The sequence below is a fragment of the Atta colombica genome, unplaced genomic scaffold (genome assembly GCF_001594045.1).
Source record: "Atta colombica isolate Treedump-2 unplaced genomic scaffold, Acol1.0 scaffold198, whole genome shotgun sequence".
Taxonomy (NCBI): Eukaryota; Metazoa; Arthropoda; class Insecta; order Hymenoptera; family Formicidae; genus Atta; species Atta colombica.
Window position 1 is genome coordinate 2571505 of NW_017259291.1, and position 9605 is coordinate 2581109.

Consider the following 9605-nt stretch of genomic DNA (forward strand, 5'->3'; position numbering starts at 1 on the left):
AACGAACGCTAGAATTAAACTAAAGCTCATAATTACAAAATTATGAGTTCTCTACACGCTGTAGTCTTGCTGAGACTTCGCGCAATTAATGTATTCATCAAGGAATAATTAATACATCGTTAGATAGACTAATTAATATATTGATTATCTGAAACAGAGAATCCTTATTGATGTGTAAAAAAACGCGTCTCGTCTACTACAGCTAGTTTGTATAAGTGAATTCAAGCGTTTAGTTTGATGGAACTGACTGCGCAGGATAGTACTTAGGAAACGTTAAGTAATGCAAAGGTAATTTTGGGCCATCATGTCTCGTGCGATGTGTTGTCAAAGCGTAAGTGATTTGCGAGCGTTTCTTGTATGTATGTATGTGTGAAAAACATGTATGTATCTAATTTCATTATGGCGGTGACGATCATTATTGGATCGATGTAATTAATATTTGAGAGAGAATATATGCCTACAGACATGCACGCAATAAATGTATATGCGTATGTGTGCATTATAACATATGTAAAAAAAAATATCTATATGTACACATTGTACACATATAGACCGAGGAGCTCGTTGTAAATCGTGTTGAGTGGCAAATACACGCGTAACATCGTGTGCATTGTGTATATAGGACATCGTAACGATTATAATTAATTATAAATCGCGCGCGGTCGTTGGTAAAAAAAAATTGAAAAAGATTAAAGAAAAGAACAAGAATAATTGTTGCTATATCGATAATGAAAACCAATAGTGCTATTACACTATTCGCCACCGCTGCTCTGCTATTACTAATTATTATCACCTATCACGATTACAATATTATAAATAGTACAATTTACATGATCGCACGTTACTTACGTTTCGTTTTATAATCGTGCGGAGAAGAAGAAGAAAAAAAGAAGAAGAAAAAGCTATGCATACGTTTTCCGTAGTCTCAATCAAATGCGATTGTGGCATGTATGTTTACACATGGCCACCTGCGTTCCCGCGTATGCGAAAGCCGCATGTACTCACGCGTGCACGCGCACTGTGTCGAAAATCCCGCGCAGAGAGTTACACTATATATTATTAGATTATATAAATAGCGTCGACAAATGCGCGTGTGCTCGCGTGATATTTTACATGCGTACGTTCGATGTCTGGGCGGAACGAACTTTACGCGGTGGATGTACAATAGCATGTGTGCGACATGCGCGCAATGCGTATGCACGCACACTCACACGCAGAGAAATATTGTGGCGATGCAACTGGAAGGATATGTATTTAACATTCAATATCGATATTATCGAATATTATCGGACGCGACAATATTCGGTATCGATATTCCGATTCTGAGAATTGAACACGAATTGAATCGGTAATCTTAGAGAGAATGTTACTCCAAATCTTTATTTTCCGAGGTATAAGATAGATACTTGAAGAGAATTGAAACGACCGTATAAGAACGTTTTCTTAGCTTATACTGTTATGAATCATACCGACGGTTGAAAGAACGTTTTTTCTATACTTGAGTGCGTGTCTGTATAAAATGTTACGTGGTGAACACAGATTTTTGACATTTTTGGAGTAAAACTTTTTCTAACATTTCGCGATTCAATTAAAAGATCAGTGAAATCGAAATTTATGCGATTTCATCACTGAGATGAAATGTTGTCATTGTATTAATTTTCAAGCACCACACAAAAGCCGATCTTGAACACTACATTGATATTTAACAAATGTGGCGAACTCGATCACCTCTATTGGAATTTCCTTTTTATTTGAAACTTGAGAAAAAGAAGACATTAAAAAAAAGAGCTGATTTTTGTTAAAAAAAAGTATAAGTAAAAGAAATAGTATTTTTTGTATATTTTGTATATTTTGATCTCCTCAAAAAGGTGTAAAGAAATAAAAGAAATAATGATTTTTGTATATTTTGATTCTCTGGATACAATGAAGTTATTAAAAAAGTAAAAAGACTTTGAAAATTGAATAAAAACATGAAGGTTTGGACATCATTCGTGCTCAGTTTTCGAGATATTTTCCAAATGTTACGAGCTTTTTAATAATTTTATCATATCCAGAAGATCAAAGTTTATAAAAAAGAGACACTAATTTTTTACTTACTTCTTTTTACCAAAGATCGGCTCTTTTTTAGTATTCTCCTTTACGAAGTTTTATAAAAAATATAATGATGAATTCGCACTATTCTGGATTAGTGCATATTAAAGGCTGCTTTATACAAGATCTCTAATGCGATTAACTTTGCTGAAATAATATATTTTATGTAAAATATCGTATTATTGAAAATGAAATAATATGATATTATATGAAATGAAATAATATATTTTGTTAAATAATGTGTGACATATCATTATTAAGTATTTATCATTTAATACTAGAACTGCTGACAGTGCATTTTGACTCCGCTAATTATTTTTTTTTTGCATTGGATGCGCAATACAGAATATAAAAAATATGTGAACATAATACAAATAATTTTAACAATGCAAGTAATATCAAAATAAACTCTTTCCTAATAGAAAAGAAAGATAGGAAATTATCAAATTGGCACCTTTGATAATTCTAGCAAAATATCGTCGGCAGTTTTAGTTAATTGGTGTTAATATTTATATGCTTTCACATTTAACTTTATTAATTTCATGTGTAGCAACTTTTAGTTTGCACTAATCTAGTATAATGCAAGTGACCAAATTCGCTATTAAATATTGTATAGAAGAAGATATAAGAAAGAGAAGTGTAATGGAAGGTTTTTAAGTAGACAAATAATTGATTTTTAATGCAAAATGTTCCGAAAATTTTAAGTTAAGAATACGATGGATTTTGATCGAACTTACGACAGAGACGTAACAAAGTATTCTTTACAAGATTATGCTTTTCTGGATACATTTTCAATAAATGAGTATTTTTTCGGACTCCAAATGTGATGTTCCAGCGTTAAGTGAGAGCGTGGCGTCGATAGATAGAGCGTATTAAAGTGCGAACGTAATATCGTTACGATTGCTAATTAGTTGATGTTACGAGTGTTGTTCACGCGCAATAATGCGAATCGAGCGAATTATTTATCGAAATTATGTTCGTCTATTCGCGATGACGCCGATTCTATATAACGCGATTGCTGCTACTGCCGCACTATTCTCTCCGCGTGCGAGCGTAAAAAGGAAGGACGCGCACGCCCTACTCCGTGCATATGTTAAACATATGATATGGTACAAAAAAGGACAAATGTATTAGGTGACGTTTATTGAAAATTGAAGAGGAAATTATGAATTTTTATTACTGAAAAAAAAAAAGATTGTGTTGGCTCCTTCATTTCTTGCATGTATACCCCGCATGTTCACCGGAGGAAAAAAAATGTTATTAATGCGCCCATCTTGACTTTCTCAAGTCGGATTTCGTGATCTATCATGATTCTATCATGTGTAAATACCGACGTTATATCATTACGTGTAAATAGCAGATCGGAAGTAAATTATCAGCAATAAATTATATCAATTTATATATTTATATATTTATTGTATTATGTCGCTGCAATACTTTTGTTCCTGGCGAATCGTCAGTTTAGCATCACGGATATATCATTGTATATCTGCAGAAATTATGTTAAAAGCGAAAATTTATTTTTCGTGTATATTGCAACGTGTATATTGAGATAAATTACTTTCGCGTGTTCGATAACTTGATATTTGTGCTCTAGTGCTGTAACTTGTGCTCTATAATTCGATAATATACATTCTTTCCGGAGGATAATATATAGATATTCTTTTTGATTAGCGAAACAAAGCTATAAATTTTCATCAACTACTCAAAAAAAGATTACGTCAACGCGTAAACTAAATACGATAACAAATTATACATTCATTAATTAAGATAAAAAAACAAAAAGGTCATCGAATTGATTCTAATAACCTATTAATCCTCGACTATATGAGTGGATTATTTGGATCCGGTTGAAAATTTTAATCGGCCGCTATTTTTGTATGGTTAATATTGCAGAGATGAAGTGAAGAAGTAAAAAAAAACTTGAAACCTTTCTCTGTCGATTGCCGTAATTGTTTCGTTGTTGTCTTGACACTAAATGTGATGCAAAAGTTTGGCTTGAGTGATTTGGACCCAAATGTAAATTCAACAGATTTTTACCGAAAGTGAAAATTCATTTTTAGTAAGTGTCTGTTTATTAGTGCTGTATGTGTTGTCTTTTTAAAACATATATTCATTGTCAAAAAAACATTTTTGCCTAGGCGTCTTGATGAAACGATTTTCTCGGAGTTATAAAATCGTGAGTAAATATCGAAATCATTTAATATAAAATATTTTATTGCATTTTTTAAAAGAAGAAAATATTTATTTTTCTAAGCATATATAAAAATGTCCCCTCCCACTTCAGTCGCGCAAATAATTATGTTTTTTGGAATGAATCAATATAATGTTTTTTTTCTCTTAAAATTCACGTTTTCCTCTTTTCAAAATACTACTTATTTTTATTTGTACCTTTTTTTACCATAAAGATATGATTTAAAAAAAAACTAATTATTATACTCTTCACAAATTGTTCTTTAGTATTTTTTTGCTTGTAGCCAGACTCTGTTATATAGTCTCTAATCTCCATAGGATTTGTTTTTTGGCTAAATGAATGTACAATTTTGCACTTTAAAGTGAGATAGATATATATTTGATATTTAATGAAAGCGAGAAAGAGAATTCTAGTGCAGTTTAGTGCAGGAATAAAAAATAGCATTATTTTTATGTTCGAAGAAGGGGAGGTCGGGCCCCTGAATTCTCTTACACTATACAAGTTAATTATGCAGTTTAATCATTCTAATTCAGGTTTTGTCCATAAATCAATCAGTGTATAGCCGCGAAACTAGTTAAGTCCGCCTCGCGCTATTTCGAGAGAACTAGGCGCCAGGAACGAAACATTATTGCGAGACGGCGGTCTCCATATAAACCGGAATGTTCGTCACTAAGAAGTGTCTGAGGGAAAACAGAGAATAAGAATTTCAACCTATCATGTATTGTAGAATACACAGTTTCTAATAAAATTCTTATTCTCTGTTCCCTGTTCCTTTTATTGTGCGGAGCACAATACCTGATAGTATCGTATAAATCATATATTATAAACGCGATCCATGCAGGTGATTCAGAACGAAGCGGATAATCATCGATCCATTTTTCGATTTTTATTACGTTTTTCTTCTTTCTCTCTGTGCAACAGAGCGAATGGGGCGAAAACGGAACCATTCCTCGCGCCACAAGATAGACGCGTGGTTCTGGGGCGCGCGATTAAACTCTTGATCTGCACTTTCGTTCAAGCGTAGCTAACAAGGAGGGGCTCGACATATCTGAGGAAAAATCACGCCGGAGGTCCAGAGAAACGCCTCCGCTTCGTTTCGCACACGCGAATCGCGAGTCACCGGCTGGCGAACGAGAAAAAATTCTAAGTGGCGGCTCGCTCCAGGTGTCCGCATATCCGGCTGTCCGTCCACCAGTCTATCTCGTCGTCGGCTCTCGCCATGCCAGAAGTTGTGAAAAGAAAGTGTAAACATGTGCGCGTGTTACACAGTCGAAGTGTAATTAAAATAAATTACATATGCAACCGCATCTGAAATCGCATGTATTCGAAGCACGCGCATGTTCACAAGAACTGTCGCGAAGGAGAAAAGTTGTAATCTTTGAGAGATCAACAAAATTTACCTAAACTTTTCGGAAATTCATGGTTCATCTATTTTAGCTCGCGCGAGAGAGAATATTCACACCCGCGCGCGCGTGACTCATCGGCGTGCCGTTGATCTTTGGTACTGAAGAATCACGCAAAAGCGGAAGCGGTTTTAAGAAGAGCACGTGTTTGTCTCGCCTACCCGGGTAAAAAAAGTTGATAGAGAACGATAGAAAATTCTATCGTTTTGAATATGGAATCTGGTTCGTGAATTCACTAATTTGAATCAAATCTTGTATAAATTTTATAGAGCTCGATAAAATATGATAGGGTTCATATACGATCAATCTGACGTAAGGTCGACGATAGAAAATAATATAAGTTTATAGAAAACAATACAAATTGAAATCGTTTTCAATTGTCCTCTATCAAATTTTTTTATTAGGATGCCTGATCGAGGAGATTAAACACCGCATGAGTCCACTCGATAAAACAAAGAGGGTAAGATTTAAGGCAGAATAAATTGTGTGTATTAAAAATGTATTATCTACATATTTTTTTAACAAAATGAAAAATTTATGAAAAAATTACGTATTTTTCTATATTGTATTTAAAAATAATACACAAAAATAATACACTCTTCTCGGCGGCAATATTATGAATCGAACATTATTTCGATAAAACAATAAAAACAATAAAAAGTAGATAAATTTTTTAAAACTAATTAAGATAAAATGAGAAAGTTTTTATTTAAACTATAAAATTATATTGTTAAATATAAATGTTGAACTTGTTAAATTGTTTCATATGTAATATTCACATTTATTTTTATACGAATGTAGATATAAATTTCAAATTTCAGTCACTCTTTAAAAAAACTTAAGGTATCCGTAAATAGTTCAGAATAGATTGCATATTAATCTCTTAACTGAAGTTCAACTTATTCATTATCTCTTTTCAATTCTAGAATTGAAAAAAGATAAGAAATAAGTTAAATCTCGATTAACTCGATGAGTTGTGAAACTGAGCCTAAGTAAATGTACGCGAGTTAATTTATTTCTATTTTTCATTTACTAAAATTGTTTCATTGTTTTATAAAATTTCATAAAACAATGTACGTACAACTCTTTTAATTAAAATCGATCTTTGAATAAATACATTCTTAATAAAATGATATATACTGATGATATATACTTATTTATTATTTAAAAATAATATTCATTTGTTAACTTGGAATATTTTGAAGTTATTCAGCAAAAAATCTACAAAGATCACTCATATTTATGTACTATAAATTAAATGTTTATAATTAAAAGAAAAATATTATCTAAAATGATCGACTTCGTTTGTATATACATTATTTTTAATTGATTTAAAACGTTCTATTTAATTGTTAGATGCTTGTTATCATTTATTATTATTCAAGGAAAACAGATTATCATCTTTCTTGCTCTTTTCAAAGTAAGATGATATTTCTATTCTCAGAGAATGTATAAAACCAAAAGTTTTGAATCATTTATTTTCTTAGAAAGAAGAGAAAAGAGAAAATATGAATCAATTTCGTGATCACGGGTGCGTTAAACGATATCGGTCAAAGCCACAATTAACTAATTGGTGGTTGATTGAAGAGACGCGAATTCTGAACGTCGCCGCATTCCGCGCCGAGCGGCGAGACACAAATCAAAGGCCTGTTCTTTTGCCGTATCCTACATAGAACTTCTTGCATGATTCATCATTTGCCCTTTTCTCTTCAATGTGAAAAGTAAAAGAAGAAAAAATAAACTGTGCCAGAAGTTCAGTCCTGGGATGTGGAAAAAGAACAGGCCTCGCGAATTGTGCGTCGAGCCAGAGCGCGCGGCGACGACGCGACGAGCGCGCAATTTTACGCAATAAGCGCGCGTGTTCACGCGTGTGTGGGCATGTCGCCCTTTAACAGCTTTTCCATACATAGTTCACATAACGTTAGTCATCTTCATGGCTTCCAACTGAGCAATTATTTGCCGATGACCTCCGCGATCTGAAGACAGCGCAATGTTCCCACGGACGGAACCGACGCGTTTCGCGACATGTGTTACGCTCGAAAAGCGGACCTCGCGCCTCGCGAACTTTTTCACCGTCATCGCGTCGTTACATCACGCGCGTCGCGCCACTATTACCAGTTCAGCGCTCTCAGAAACATCGAAAACGAGTTACGTAGAGAGCGTGTCTTGTACAATCTCTCGGGCTGAAACGGGTTATCAGACAGTCGCCTCCTTATCGCCTATCAGCGACTACGCCGTTTTACGACGCTTGCGACGTGACGCCGCGCGTCCGAGGGTTGCTCAAATTCGAAAGCTACGTTCATTCTGAAGGGATTCCTATATAGAAAAAATGATTTTGCAGAAATCTTTTAGCTATATATAGATACAGATTTGAAAATAAATTTTTTTTGGACCATCAAAATAATTATGTAGAAAACTCAAGCTAATGAACTGTTGCAAAAAGTTTTGATATTCTAGCAATAGCTTTACTATTAGATATTAAAGGAGCAACAGTGATTCAGTTCTGGAAATTTCCTGATTCATTCTATTTTGTTCGAATTGTTTTATTATATTCTTTGAATATATTATTTGAATAAAAATTGTTAGTGAGACAAATGCTTCTAGCAATAATAAAATAAGTTACACAAAAAGGACGATTTTGCAAAACTATTTAAAAATGTAGTTAGATCTAAAAATTTAGTAAGCAAATAAATTTTTTTAGCTCGTCAAAATAATTATGTAAGATGCTTAAATAGGTTGCTAAATGTTAAAACTTTTTGTAGCATTGTCATCAACGTTTAAGCATACTTTGATAATTCAACAAAATTATTTTCAGATCTATATTTAGCTAAATTTTTGGATACTTTAACAAAATCGTTCTTTTTGTGTGTGTGTACATACGTAAATTTTTTAAAATTTAATTTATTTCTGATTCTAGTGTTTAGAAAAGAACATTTTGTGGTATAAAATTTCCGCACGAAAGTTTCTGAAATCTTATGTGTCTGAGAAATTCAAAGAATTCTATAAATCCATAGAAATATTAGAAATTTTATCTATTTTATTGTGTGTCGTAGCTTACTATCTTTTTTCTCGTTGTTTTACAACTTACAAACGACTTAATTAATAATTATGTAATGTAACACACATCGTTCGATACAATGGATACTATCTGCCTACAATGAAATGTAGTATAATTCATTCACGCGACGAGGCAATCGCGCGATTTCTGAAAGCACGCTTACTGCACGTTCGACACGCATACTTAATGTTAAATTTTACATAATCAGAAAGGGTACATAAAATATATGCGCACACATTGTGGTCAAGGGGATCACGGTGCGTTTTGTTTCATTTAGTTATTCACAGTGATCGAATTCGAGGGAGGCATATTTGAAATCTATGTGTGCCTTCCAACAAGCGACACAGTGCAATACAATGATCATGTCATTTTTGTTTAACATTGTCATCACGTTTAAGCGTACTTTGATAATTCAACAAAATTATTTTCAGATCTGTATCTAGCTAAATTTTTGGATACTTTAACAAAATCGTTCTTTTTGTGTGTGTACATACGTAAATTTTTTTAAATTTAATCTATTTTTGTAGTTATTCTAGTGGCAAACAACAAGGATATAATGATCCATTGTGTCACATCGTGTCACTTATATTACTTATTGAAAGGCACACTATAATAAACGAGGACATGCGTGGCAACGTCTACATACATTCGTGCGTGTCGCAGAATGAGAAACCTGAAACGGTAAAACTTAAACTTGACACTTGACATTGATTGTGAGCTTTTTAATTGAATCATAATAATGAAAGAAAAGATGATAGCAAATGAGAGGGAATTGTCTTGAATCATTACGTTAAAACTAGTTTTCAAATCTGTAATTCATATTAAAAGTCTAGATAAAATTTTATTTATTTGTTGTAAT